This window comes from Nomascus leucogenys, chromosome 3 (assembly GCF_006542625.1).
Source record: "Nomascus leucogenys isolate Asia chromosome 3, Asia_NLE_v1, whole genome shotgun sequence".
Lineage (NCBI taxonomy): Eukaryota > Metazoa > Chordata > Mammalia > Primates > Hylobatidae > Nomascus > Nomascus leucogenys.
This window is the reverse complement of record NC_044383.1, coordinates 83,535,117-83,550,514: the sequence shown is the minus strand read 5'-3', so window position 1 is coordinate 83,550,514 and position 15,398 is coordinate 83,535,117. Positions and strand designations below refer to the sequence as shown.

At 39.6% G+C, this 15,398-nt stretch overlaps 1 protein-coding gene across 5 annotated transcripts in view; it reads right to left on the bottom strand.

Moving 5' to 3' along the window:
- The window catches only part of KLHL32 (kelch like family member 32), a 227,001-nt gene that overhangs the window by 29,298 nt on the left and 182,305 nt on the right, over positions 1-15,398 (bottom strand). The window lies entirely within an intron of this gene.

The following is a 15,398-nucleotide window of genomic DNA, read 5'->3' as shown; positions in this document are numbered from 1 at the left end:
GAAAGAAAGAGAGAAAGCAACAGCATATAGGTAGGTTACCTGTATTCTTCCAGGCACGTAATAATACAAACTTTCTTACAAACAGTGTAACTGGAATATTTTGATGCCCACGTGAGGAACTTTTTTTCTGTCTCAGCAAAGACACAAAAGCACTCAAGACACTGCTGTAGGGGTAAGAAACTGTGAAGCAACACTGACGGGGGCTTCAGATACCATTTGCGGTGAACAATAATTGATTTTCAAAGAATGAAAATACTGCTGTGAAACAGCCTGTTCCCTTATGTTTCATGCATAAGAGGCTCACAGTACACCCCACCACCAGGAAATGTCAATGGTGGGCAGTGGCATCAAAGCTCTAGCAATATATGTCAACCCATAAGCCAAGGTGCTGTATCAATATGAGTAACGTAAGAAAATATGTGATCATCTGAGACCACAGGGTGTACTTGAGAGAAAATCAATGTAACACTAGTAGAATGATTTAGAAAGAAAAAAGACTCCGCCTCCCACCCCACATCCCTTTAGTAAGTATAACAGGAAGCAAGAAAAGAAAAAGTTAGATTCTAACCTATTAATTTCTTTCTCTCAATTAATTTTTACCTTGAAGACAGTTGTTATTTGCACATGTAAGATACTGGAAATTTGTTAGAGTCATTTTCACAAAAACAGAATATAGAGGAGATCATCTTTGTATTATGAACATAATAGCAGAAAGTAATCCTAACTTTTTTATTCCTTTCAGATCTCTTTTAAGAAGGAAAGGAGTTATAATATTTTGATATCAGCAATGAGAATTTCTTTAAATCAGGTACATTGTCATAAATAATAAAAATTATTGTTTAATTTTGTTATTTATAATAAAATTTTATAAAATTATATATTTATTATTAAATAGTAAAATTATTGTTTAATTTTGTTATTTATGACAATGTACCTGCTTTAGTTTTAAGAAATTCTCCTTTTTTTTTTTTTGAGACGGAGTCTCACTCCGTCGCCCAGGCTGGAGTGCAGTGGCGCAATCTCGGCTCACTGCAGGCTCCGCCCCCTGGGGTTCACGCCATTGTCCTGCCTCGGCCTCCCGAGTAGCTGGGACTACAGGCACCTGCCACCGCACCTGGCTAATTTTTTGCATTTTTAGTAGAGATGGGGTTTCACAGTGTTAGCCAAGATGGTCTCAATTTCCTGACCTCGTGATCCACCCCCCTCGGCCTCCCAAAGTGCTGGGATTACAGGCATGAGCCACCGCGCCCAGCCTCCTTTTTTTTTTTTTTAAATTAAAAAAATTCATCAGGGCCAGGCACGGTGGCTCACGCCTGTAATCCCAGCACTTTGGGAGGCTGAGGCAAGCAGATCACGAGGTCAAGAATTTGAGACCAGCCTGGCCAACACGGTGAAACCCTGTCTCTACTAAGACTACAAAAATTAGCTGGGCGTGGTGGCACGTGCCTGTAGTCCCAGCTACTTGGGAGGCTGAGGCAGGAGAATTGCTAGAACCTGGGATGCAGAGGTTACAGTGAGCTGGAGATCACACCATTGCACTCCAGCCTGGGTGACAGAGCAAGACTCCATCTCAGAAAAAAAAAAATCATCAACGAAAAAACCACAATTCATTTATGGAGCACCTAAAGTAATTTAATTAGTGTGACTCGATAGTTAAGTTTGGCAAACCTTCCCACACACCAGCATAATGAAGTATATCTAACATCTCAGTCAACATATTTGATATGAATTATTCTTAGCAGCACTTACATTAAAGTAGATCTCCCAGACAATGTGAATGTGAGTCTGAAGGAATTAGCAGGAAAAAATGAAGCAAATAAATAGAATATTAAATAATTTTGATAGGGACAGGAGGCAGGAAATTCTGGGCAGAAGAAGGTGGGTCCCCAACAAGGGCCCCACCCTCAAGCCTGGCACCACAGCCCAAAGTGAGAACATACATTCCTGTTTTGCGCTGGAATGTTGACTTTTCCAAAACCACCCATGACCCATCCCACCCCCCATCCTGTACCCATAAAAACCCCTGACACAGCCAGCAGAGAGGAGAAGTGGCTGAATATCAAGAGGAGAGGAAGCAGCTAGACATCAGAGACTACAGTCGGAGAGAAGCAGCTTGACTTCAGAGGAACAGCTTGACAGCATAGCTTCAGAGAGGAGTCCAGCAGGGGATGGCCAGACTTCAGGGGAAGATTACCTTCCCACCCCATCCCCTTTCCAGCTCCCCTTTCTGCTGAGAGTCACTTTCATTGGCAATAAAATCCCCCACATTTACGATCTTCAACTTGTTTGTGTGACTTCATTCCTCCTGAATGCCAGACAAGAACTCAGGTGCCAAGAGGGTGACCCTCCACTGAGCTGTTAATATTTAAGCTGTCCACAGATGGCAAAGATAAAAGAAGGCAGACTATAACACTCCTTCTGGAGCTTTGGGGGCTACAGGCACTCCCCACTAGATGCCGTGGTGGGGCCTGCACAGAGTTTTGCTCCTGCCAGTGCCCAAGAGCACTTGCCAGGTCCTATACCCACCCACCTGCATGTTCCCTCCCATGAGGGGTTGGGTGCAGTGGGTTCGAGTGAGTGAAGTTTACCTCTGCTGGCACTGAAGCGGCTGGCTAGCTCCAGCACCCACATTCCAGTTCCCGCCCATGAAGGGGTCAGGGAAACTGGGGGCCTGCCTGGGATCTTCCTCTGGGAGCCTGCCTAGGATACATCAGAAGGGTGAGTAAAATGCAGATCTGTCTCTTCTTGTCCTCAGACTTTCCTCTGAGCTATGCCTCTTGCAGGGGACAGGATGCAACCTTGCCATCTCTCTCTTTCCTTCAGGTGAAAGGAATGTTGGCTCTATTTCTCTTCATGGAGGTTTAGCCACCATGTGGGACCAGAATAAAGTCCCGGGACAACTGAAGGCATCTGGCCAAGGCCACTCCTCAGTGTTGCTGGAAGGCCCCTAGACTGCACCCAGTCCCAGATGTAATGGGCAGTTGGCTAAGACTCCTCTCAGAATTTTCTGTGGTATCTTTCCTTTCTTCCTTTATGGTTTGAAATGGCTCCTATCTGTTCTTTTATAATGTTAAGGTTTCGCTACAAATTTGAGAAATGTTACTAAGTAGAATGAGCATTTGGCCCAGCAATCAGATAAGCAATTCAGAACAATGTGATTTCCATCCGTTCTTAGAGGTGCCACAACCACCCCCACACCAACAGCAGCAGGCGCCTGTTTTGAGTTTGCCCCTGCCGGCACCGAAATAGCCAGCTAGCTCCATCGCCTGTGCTCCAGTTCCAGCCTGCAAAGCAGGAAAATATCCTGCTTCAATTTTATCATGCTTTACTTCCTTTTTGAACCATGGAATCAGGATTCTGGGCTTCCCTGTTCAGATAACAGATTTTACTGGGGGATCGGGGGAAGTGTACTGAGAGAGGGAAAAGGAAATGTGGTATTCTCAGACCACTGCTCCTTGGCAAACACAAACTGGGTTTTCAACCTGGTGAAAAGTATCACTAAACTCTCTAAAGCACTAGATGATATCAGCCATTCAGAGTTTCTGCATCTATTTGAAAAAGGGCTCCAAAAAGGCAAAATGTATTTTGGGCTTGTCTTTTTAGTTTTCTGAATGAAGTGAATTCACTTCTGCTATGTCATGAATTGCATCTCTTAATGAGTGGCAGAGTAAGGGAAATGAAAAAGGAATGTCGCTAGGTGCCAAGGAGGCAGACACGGTAGAGGTCAAACAAGTGATACGCTCTAGATGCTTTTACAGAAGGTAGCATTTTTAACTAAATAAGATATCAACCTGACAAAAAATTATCTATGTATGGTAATATCTGCAATAATCAGAGATATTGCAAAAGAAATGAGTGATATGGAAAAATGGTACTCATCAATCACCAGGTCTCTGCCAGAAGTGGAGATAGTTTCACATGCCGCAACCTAGATTTTTTCTACCCTAATCTTGGAATTTTCAAGAGATGGGGTTCCAATTATTTCTGGGGAGATTGTTCAGCAACTTGATAAATAATTTTCCACTCTTTGAAAACAGTGTTTTCAAAAGTTCTCAGGGATAAAGTCATCCGGCTCAAGGTCATTTCTTATGCACCAGGTAAAAATTTCTGAAACGTAATATTTGCTATTGTTCCTAATTTAATCAAGTAATTCTAGCTGATATTGCTTTGCTCTGCAACCAATTTCTTGGCATTCTTACTCCTTACAGTTCTGCATCTTTCACATAGATACTACAGGAAACAGCACTAGAGACATTAGATAAATATCCATGTCTCCATAGGCTCTTTTTATAGCATAGTGCTGCCCATTTAATTATTTTTCTCTCTCCTCATAAATCAGTTCTTCCTATGCCATAATCAATCTTCCAGCCCATCTCTGAACACCCTCCGGTTTATCTCTATCTTTCTAGCAAACAGTGTTACTAACTGCGTGAGAAGCACACAAGCCTCAACTATGCTATGCTTTTAAGAAAATCTCTAAAGAATAAAATTGGCCATGGAGCAGTGACCACTGTGATTTATTACTGATTAATTTCTGGTTTGTGGTCTACTATCATCCCACATCACATGTGTCATGATGCTTTCTGTGTTCAATTTCTCCAAATACTATGTACTACAGAATATTTTGTGCATAACTATTAGTTTGCATTTTCTGAGATATTTTTATCTTATTTCTTCCCAACATTTCTAACTTCTCATAGATTTCATATAACTTTCAACTTTTATCATTTATTAATATTTTCAGACTATACAAGTCATCCCTACTTGTTGGGTTTATATTTTTTCCAGATCAAAGGTGAATCTAATTTACAACTAACCATCTTGTCACCAACTACAAACTTAACATGTACACAAATTACACAGTGGTTTCTGGTCAAAATGTAGGCTCTCATTCAGTAGGTAGGGGACTGGAGGATGAGGAGTTTGCACTTCCAACAAAGTCCTTGTTGCATATGCCACTGGTCCATGTACCACACTTTGAATAGGAAGGCTTTGGACAGATTTCCATTCATAACAGTATTCTCCTATCAGATTGTCATGAATTGAGTTACTCTAGGAAGCTGTATTTATTAACTGTTCCATCCACTATGGTAAATTCCTGCCTTATCAGAGAAAATTCACTCTGTTTTTTAAATTTAAGCAGGTATACATCCAATGAAGTTGAAGTAATGCTTAAGTTATGATATAAGATACTTAATTAGCTTAATATTACGGATGAGGTAGCATTTTTTGAAACCTTGGTTCTATATAGTCTATAAATCGATGGCTGATTCTGATAACATAAAGTAAGCCATAGAAACACTCTGCATTTTTGCTTTTGCACTAATAAACACATAAATGTAAAAGTGTTACTGTGCTGTTTTTACATTCATAAGAATCTAAAGGAGAAACCCCACTGAAATCACAGATAACTCTTGTTTATTCAAATAAATAATTAAAAAATGGCAAAGAAAATTCAAAACAATGGGCCACTTCAAAATCACCTCTGTGCTGTGAACCTCATCTAACACTATTCACTGCCATGCTGGTGGAGGGAATCCTGGAGCCCATTTAAAGGGGCTTAAAGACTACTACAGTAAGAGGAAAGCTGATTTATCATTAGGGCATCATAGAACCCAAAGACAACAGTTAGCTTTGTGGTATATTTCGGTGCTTAAGCTTGAAAAAAATTATTCTTGGAACTGGTGGCTTTTAAAATAATGGCATTACACCAAGAAAGCACAACTCAGGGTAAGCTGAATCCTATTCTATCTTATTTATTCTGGCATACTGAAATCCCTATCACCCTAAACTCTAGGATATAATGGGGAAGAAAATGGAGCATGCAGCCTTTTTAGTGGCCAAGCCAGCAAGAGTGGAAAAGAAACAACAGTTTCAGTTTAGGAGGACATTACAAAAGAGTGCTTAGGAAACATGGCCATTAGGTAAAACGTTTCCTAAACCACTTGCAACACAGCGGACCCTCATTTCCATGTACAACAGGAGGTCTCTCAAGCACCCTGCCTGACCCAATTCATCTGACCACAATGGAGAATTGTTCCTTCCTAAAAGAAACATTAGCTACAGCTTAATCCAACTTCAAACCAATTGATCCTCAGATATTTGCTAAGAACAGCACCTGACCCATAGTTTGCTATAAATATTTGTGGCATAAATGGAATATTCGGTTTTTAGGCTATTTCTGAGATTCTCTTAAACAAATAGTATCAATTCCTTTATTCACACATACATACACACATATTTATTTATCTATCACGGGCTTCAGTTTTCTACTTTATTATCTCATCTTTATGGCTTTCTTATAAGGCCTTTATAAGCCCTCAAGGCTCCACACTGCAGCACACAGTGCCCTAAACTTAGATACATAAGCCCTTGTTTTCTTCCCTCACATGTTTGGTGTTGGTCACTTCTATTTGAGATTCTTGGCAAAGCAATAAGCATTGTAGTGTTTTAAACCTTCAAATAAATTATAAAATATTTGAGCAAGAAGAAAGCTGAGTCCACTTGGCTCAAGCTTTTCAATTTTACAAGTGGAAATCAAATCCAGACAAGTTAACTGACTTAACCCAAGTCATACAATGAATTAGCAGAAAAGCTAGAACTAGAAACTCAGTTTTTAACTTATACAATGTATTTTTTATTATATCTACTTGTCATTATTTTTCCATCAATAATTATTTCAAGGGAAAATCCAGGCAAATGCACTAAGTCCAAACATAACTTCTTCTTCTTTTTTTTTTTTTTTTTTTTTTGAGATGGAGTCTTGCTCTTTTGCCCAGGCCAGACTGCAGTGGTGCTATCTTGGCTCACTGCAAGCTCCGCCTCCCAGGTTCACGCCATTCTCCTGCCTCAGCCTCCTGAATAGCTGGGATTACATGTACCCGCCACCGCGCCTGGCTAATATTTTGTATTTTTAGTAGAGATGGGGTTTCACCATGTTAGCCAAGATGGTCTCGATCTCCTGACCCCGTGATCCACCTGCCTCGGCCTCCCAAAGTGCTGGGATTACAGGTGTGAGCCACCACGCCCGGCCCAAACATAACTTCTATATTCAATAAATTAGAAAAATTAATTCTGCTTTAAAAATAAGAATGCTTTGCTTCAAAATAGGTTGGCAGTATTTTTCAATGAGCCTCATTTATGGATTACTTCAGAAATAAAGACCATAGGTTTATGATACCAATTAAAGAGTTTGTAATAAAGAACAAATACTGAGGGGAAAGGACATGTCTTGAGTCTTGAATTATCGCTTCCCTTTTTATGAGAATATATATTTCACATTTAATTTTTTTTTTTTTTTTGAGACAGGGTCTCCTCTGTTGCCCAGACTGGAGTGCAGTGGCGCAATCTCAGCTCACTACGACTTCTGCCTCCCAGGCTCAAGCGATTCTCCTGCCTCAGCCTCCCAAGTAGCTGGGATTACAAGTGTGCGCCACTACTACCCAGCTAATTTTTGTATTTTTAGTAGAGACGGAGTTTCACCATGTTGGTCAGGCTGGTCTCAAACTACCGACCTCAAATGATCCATCTGCCTTGGCCTCCTAAAGTGCTGGGATTACAAGTGTGAGCCACTGCACCCGGTCTATTTTTTAAATGTATTTTAGTTCTAGATTATTTCTTGTTAACTAAACTTGACCCAAAAATACACAGAACAGATAATCCCTTCTCTTTAGTTTTCTCAGCATATCCCTACTGATTGCTATTCTACAGAGTAGAATATAGATATATAATCCTAAACATAATAGTATATAATCCTAAATGCTACAAATGTTGCCCTAGTTCAATTAAAATATGCAATTTAATCATATGTATTTCAGAAATATATCAATTATATGAAAAAAAGTTATATTCCTAACATTATCAAGTCCTCATATTGTGATTCTAATTCCTTTATTGTTCATGTGAAACACACTCATATAGAAGCTGCTGTTTTGATATCTAAAATTCCTGATCCTTTTAAAGAAGTGGATGTTTTGAATTCTAACTGCTTGTATATATCCATATATATTACACACTATGACCCCAAAGGAATGCCAAAACAATGAAAATGTTATTCTCAGATTTCCAGAAAATACATTAATTATGAAGACATCCCAAATTCAAGAATAAACATCATTGCACTCTTCCATAGAACTGTCTTTATATCTTGCAAATATATATAAATACGAGTGCCCTTAAAAAGCAGGTTCTCATCAGATGAGTGATCAAATCTTTTAAAGCAGTGCTAACAAAGAATAAAGCCCTATGTCATTGTCTAAAAGTAACAAGTATTTTTTTTGTCTTGGTCTACAAATATTGTCTTTCACTGAAAGGATGTTCTTATCACAGAGCTCATCATGAAGAGCTGAGTAAGCAATGACTGGTCTTTTTGCTCATAACCTTTATTCTGCTCCTTGGCCAGGGGCAGCTATTATTATGTTCCTATGTAAAATCCGGTTGCAGACAGCTCTGCTGAAGGTGCACATGGAGCCCTCCTCTTTGCAGAATCCCACGCTGTGAGACACAAGTGTCCATATCCTTACCAGTCTTGTCATCCCATTGAGATAAGCCAGGGCACCAGTCTCCCCTCAGTGCACAAAAGGCAGCATAAATTCCACATTTCCGCAAATTCAGAAAAAGACGAAGGGCACAGGAGCAAGTCAAAAACTCACTCCTGAACCTCCATCAAAGAGCAGGGCATGTTGATGAGCTCTTGGGCAACAAGAAGTAGGAAGCCAGGAAAGCATGTTTTTTTTTTGAGACGGAGTCTCACTTTGTCGCCCAGGCTGGAGTGCAGTGGCGCGATCTCGTCTCACTGCAAGCTCCGCCTCCCAGGTTCACGCCATTCTCCTGCCTCAGCCTCCCAAGCAGCTGGGACTACAGGCGCCCCCGGCTCATTTCTTGTATTTTTAGTAGAGACGGGGTTTCACTGTGTTACCCAGGATGGTCTCGATCTCCTGACTTCGTGATCTGCCCACTCAGCCTCCCAAAGTGCTGGGATTACAGGCGTGAGCCACCGCGCCCAGCTAAAAGCATGTTTTAATAGAATGGATGACGATGCATAGATGAATCTTTTCCTTTCTAAACAGAGTATCGAGCATGCTCTTTGTCTTCTAATTTGTGTTCTCAAAGAGTTCAGTGATCATTCTAAAGCACATTGTTTTATATATTATTTTATAGTGCCCTGAATTCTAATAAACATAAAACTTTAGCATGTTATCCTTTTAATATTACATACAATTTCTTTAAAAGTGTGATGTTTCCGTAATGCAAGTGAGCAGGTGTTGCGATTTGCCATGCGATACTACACAGAAGCTCATCTCTTTAACGTGAATCATGTAAGGTGAAATAATGATGTCATAAACCAGAATAGCAACTGCCATAGGGAGAAAAAGTATATACTAATAAATAAATGTGACAGATCTTACAGTTACATTCTCTTCTTTGAGAACAAATGAAAAGCTTCAGTTCCAAAAGACAACTTTCCCATAAAATCCAAAATTACCAGAAACTAGGGACGCAGCATCAGAGCATTTTCCTTTACCAGAACAATGAAAATGTTACCATGGAGGAATATTAAAAATTATAACAGTGCTCACCTGAGTGCTATAATTAAAACTGTGTCAACATTTTCCTTGTAAGACAGATCTTTCAAGGGAGATTGCACATTAACCATTATAGCTGACTACAGACTTATGTAAGACACATAGGCTATTTTTTCTTCTTAGAAATATATTTCAATGGAACCAAATCTGATGAGGTCCCAGGCTCATATACTGTAAGAAAAAAAACCTGACAGATTTTTAAAACAATATTCAGCTTATCACAGATGATAATAATACATTATTTCATTGTTCCTTTAAAACTTTGGGAAATTGAAAGATTGGTAAATGTTATTATGTTCACCTTTAGCATAAGATTTGTTCTCTGTTAATCATCTTTAAACATATTTTTTAAAGTACATACTTCAGAGCTCCAAAAGCGAAAAGCCCTTGCAGCTAAAGGTGTCTCTTTCCCACAAATGGGGATAAACACACAGGACTGGAAGAAGCACAACAAAAACTACCCTCAGACCTGCCACATGTAAGTTCCAGATATTTAGTGGGGGTGCACGAAAAGTGACCTGAGTTACCCCTTTGCTCAATCTTATAACAATAACAAAAGAGGATTTATTTAAAAGGTAAATTTTACATCAAGATGAAGAGAAAATCAGGATAGGATAAGAGGTGAGGTTAATAACTTGTGATATCCTCTCTACCTGTGAGATTCAGCCACCAGTGTAAGCTGATCTTTGGAAAGCCAGTATTAAAAGGGCAACGTGAGTATATGGCTTACATTGGATCAGTTATTTGGCTTCTCATTTGTAAAATAAATTAGTTGATGACAGAGTCTCCTCCTTCTCTAGGATATATGTCACCTATGGATCCACCAAAAATATTTTAAAGTAGAATTCTCTAATTTTCCTAGAAGTGGTAGATGCAACCAAAATTAATCTAGTACCCAAGTCACAGGTTTCTGAGGCACAGATAGTTTTGATAAATCTCTTTTCAGAAAAACAAGGTGACATTTTTTTGTCTATAATTCTGTGCTCGGCAGAAATGTCTGCATGAATGTTTGCATGTATGAAAGCGCACATGCACGTGGGGCCAATGCAGAGAACTAGGTTACATCATAGTCACTCTCCCTAGGAACAACTTTGATCAGATTATATTATGAAACTGAATAATAATACCATCTCTTGTAAAAATAAAATAAAATTTGTGCCAAAGAATACAAATTTCAAATTTATCAAGGTGACTGCTTCAAGGTAATATTGGTTAGAATCCCAGAATAAGATTTTATACATGGCTGGGCGCGGTGGCTCATGCCTGTAATGCCAGCACTTTGGGAGGCCGAGGCGGGCAGATCACGAGGTCAGGAGATCGAGACCATCCTGGCTAACACAGTGAAACCCCATTTCAACTAAAAATACAAAAAATTACCCGGTGTGGTGGCGGGTGCCTGTAGTCCCAGCTGCTCGGGAGGCTGAGGCAGGAGAATGGCGTGAACCCGGGAGGCGGAGCTTGCAGTGAGCCAAGATCACGCCACTGCACTCCAGCCTGGGTGACAGAGCGAGACGCCATCTCAAAAAAAAAAAAAAAAAAAGATAAATTCAAGTTTTAGTAAATTGTTCACATATATTTTATCTCTGGACTGTCTTTAAATGTACCATTCCCTCCATGAGGGAATACAGTGGTGTATTTATATTTCTATATGTTTATTTATATATAATGGGCATATTTATATTTATATATGTTTATTTATATATGATGGTATATTTATATTTATTTACCTCGTAGAGGTAAGTATACCTTCATGATGGTGGAGGGTACAAGGAGGGAGAGGAGCAGAAAAAATAACTATTGAGTACTAGGCTTAATATCTGGGTGATGAAATAATCTGTACAAACCCCCATGACATCAGTTTACCTGTATAACAAACCTTCACGTGTACCCCCCAACCTAAAAGTTATATGTATATATACCATTCCCATCCCATATCTAGTATATACAAAACTTTTAAATGGCGAAAATGTCCTACAGGACAATAAAAAACAGCACCACCCTTGCCAATGATGCTATAGGAAAAATGAAACCCATTCTTGGTCTCCTCATATTTGAGCAAAACACACGTATAGTTATAGAATAACACCCTATAATTTCCCTTCAATGGTTTGATCATAGTCTCTGAGCCAAAAGACAATATTCATCCATCTAGTCATTGACGGCTGGGAGTGCATCAGAGCATTACTCAATGCTGGATTGATGACATGAAACTTTTAAATAAAATGATAGCCCCTGCATATTTATATAACATGTCCTACTAAATGTTGAAGGAACTTTGCATGTGGTCACTGAGATATTCAGCTTATATCGTATAACAACACTGGAAAATGAGAGAAAACCAATTTGGTCAATAAAAGAAAACCCTTCTGTATCACAATGGCAATATGGACTAGAGTGACCTTATGTGGGTCACAACACCCCCCACTGTTTCCTAGCTACTGCATGCAATAAGGATGCATTACCAGGATGAAGTCAGCTGAAATGGCCAGGGAAATTCTGATGCTTTTATCTATCACGAATTGGTATATGCCTATAGAGGTAAATGTGACACAAGGAAAATAACACAGAACTTGATGTCAAAAAAGACCCGTTTCTGCAACCTAATATATTTGTGCATTTATGAAAAACCAACATACTGATATTCAGTTTTATCAACATACTGATACTCAGTAAAACAAGTATGATAATACCTATGTCATAGGGTTCTACAGAAGACTGAATGTGATAAGATATGTGAAGGTGCTTGGTAAACTGATATTTAGACAATGTACAGAATTTATATGATGGCAATATGCCTCCAAGAGATGAAGGTGTTCCCCAATATAATTATCCTTTTGAATTCATGATAAAGCCATCACACGCAGACCATTTTTATGTAATACAACATTGTGTGTTAGTGATGTAAATTTTGAGAGATTGCTATAGTTGATAAGAAATTTGCTATATAGTATTAAATACTTCACATATTTAAAGTGATAATAAAACCATGGCAGCACAACAGATTATAAACTAGCTCTTATGATTAACCATATTTCACACAAATAAACTTAGTAATTCTAATCCAGTAATTTAAGTTCTTTGGCTTTGTTAAATTCAATGTTGGAGAAGCATAAACGAATGAATGAATGAATGAATGAATGAAAAGGGAGAGACAGACTTAAACCGAGTTGTTTTTGTACAATACTCAGCATATAAGTCACTTTCATCACTTGGCTTGGATCTCCCATTACAAACACTTCTCATTTTCTTAAGTGTCCATTATATGTCAGAAACTTGGTGAGAAAGAAGATTCTAATCAGTATATATCAACATTCTCATTTGCCATTCACTTCCATTAATACCATAAAACTCGAGGCTTATTCTTGATTTTCAGTGTCTTGCTATGTTCCTGTAAAATATTCTAATGAAATTTGGAATTGTTGGGGGGAATCCTGCAAATCTGGAAGTTTAAGCCTTTTGTAGACAGATTTTTCAGAAACACACAAGAAACATCTTTCTATGTTGTCATTTCATTGGTGTTTTAAATGTTGCTGGCACATTTATACATTTTATGGTTTAAAAAAACTGTTTAATTTGTAAACATGCATCCTGAGAGCATCAGGCCTTTGAATATTTCTTCATGAATTGATTCAAGAATAATAAGCTTGGCTGAATGCAGTGGCTCATGCGTATAATCCCAGCACTTTGGGAGGCCGAGGTGGGAGGATTGCTTGAGCCCAGAAGTTCAAGACTAACCTGGGCAACGTAGGGAGGCCCTGTCTCTACCAAAAAAAAAAAAAAAAAAAAAAAAAAAAGCTGGGCTGCAGTGGCACATGCCTGTGGTCCAGCTACTTGGGAGTCTGAGGTGGAGGGATCACCTGGGCCTGGGAGTTTGAAGCTTCAGTAAGCCATGATTGTGTCACTGCATCCAGCGTGGGCAACAGGGCAAGACCGTGTCTCAAAAAAAAAAAGAATAATGAGCCAAGAGCACAAGAGCACGTTCACTGGCAAATGGCTCACCATCTGAAATCAAATGTTTGATATTATAACCAAATGGACCTCGAGGGCTCAAGCAGCTACCCCAGGTCACTGACACAGAGACAGTCAGATCCCTCAAACAAGTGGTACTATGAGGAGTTTAGATGTCCAGAAAGTACCCAAGTTGCATTTAAGGATTTAATGTTGGCGGCCTCCAAATAAAAATAAAAGAATAGTCAAAGTTAACTTTAAACATCTTTTAGAGCCATGGGGCACAGAGACTGGCATGGGGGAACCCATAAACTGAAGCACAGGACTAAACACTGTCAGGGCCAGACTCTACTGTCAAGGGGATAGGACAAGGAACACTGCCAGCCAGCTGGTAGGGCTGGCGAAGAGGAGCCAGGGTCTACACTGTCAGTGAGCTGCAAAGGATATACATAAATTTGATGGCACTGCTGACTATCTGTACTAGGTGAATTTCAGTCTGGCTACTGATGTTTAAAGAGCATATTTTGCACTGCATTCTCTAACTTCATTTCATCATAGTATAAAAAACTAGGGAACTATGAATCCTTTATTTCTACTTTGTAACACCTGTGAGTACAGTACACACAATTTATATATATATTTATACATGTATTTTTTGAGATGGAGTCTCACTCTGTCATCTAGGCTGAAGTACAGTGGCACGATCTTGGTGCACTGCTACCTCCACCTCCTGGGTTCAAGCAATTCTCCTACCTCAGCCTGAGTAGCTGGGATTACAGGTATGCAGCACCGCACCTGGCTAATTTTTGTATTTTTAGTAGAGACGGGATCTCACCATGTTGGCCAAGCTGGTCATACAAATAATATTTTTTATCAAAGAAGATACACTCTTCACCACAATGATCACAGATTTTTTTTTTTTTTTTTACCCAAATAGAAATTTCAGAGAAGATTTGGGCCAATGCCCAGGTAGTCATATCAAAGGATTTGGGTTACACAAGGATCATTACAAACAATAAATGTCAGATGAGTTTCAAAACAGAAATCAAGCATGTAAGGAATCAAAGCAGCAGAGAGAGGGGGACAGGGCTTAGTTCAGGTAGGAAAAGTGGCCTAGAGAGCCCAGCTTGCAGCAGTCATGCAAAGAAGTCAGAGATGTAGAGAGATGGCCCTGTGGTGGAGAACCAGCCGCCTGATAGTCTCAGAAGACTCGTGAGAGAAGAGAGGACTGTGGAGGAGGAAGGAATGAGTAGAAGGTAGTAGCTGTTGCAAAAGAGAATCCGTAGGATAGTTGAGAGAAAGACTGTATTGCAGCCTCACTGAGAACCATCAATGTCGAACGAAAGAACACAGGAGTCCAATCTGGGGAAATCACAGGTCCGAGACATTCTTTATCAGATCAGGAGGAAGAGCAAGGTGAACCTTGAAGATAGCGAAGGACACACTGAAGAGGAAAAAGAAACTGGGCCCCATGACCAGGCCCAGCCTGGTAGCAGAAGCATGGCCAGCACAGGCAGGCAGGCAGGCAATGAAAGGCAAGAGGCCCCAAGTGTGAACATCACTGTTGAGGGGCACAGTCTGGGTGGACAGAGTCTGCGTGAGAGCAGGACAGTGGCAGTCTTGTCATGCAGGTGTAGGAGGGCAGAAGGCCCTCTGTGTTGGAGATGAGTTTGATATAAAAAGTACAGACATGGGGAAACTCAGAACTCAGTCAGGCCTAGACCAGAAACAATTTGACAGAATGAGTTATGCTTTCTTTAAGATGAAACGGCCTTTGCTTGAGTCCCATTACTTTAAAAACATAGTGAATCTATAAAATAAAATAATTCATTGTCATAGATTCCATAAGTTAATATGAAAATTAAA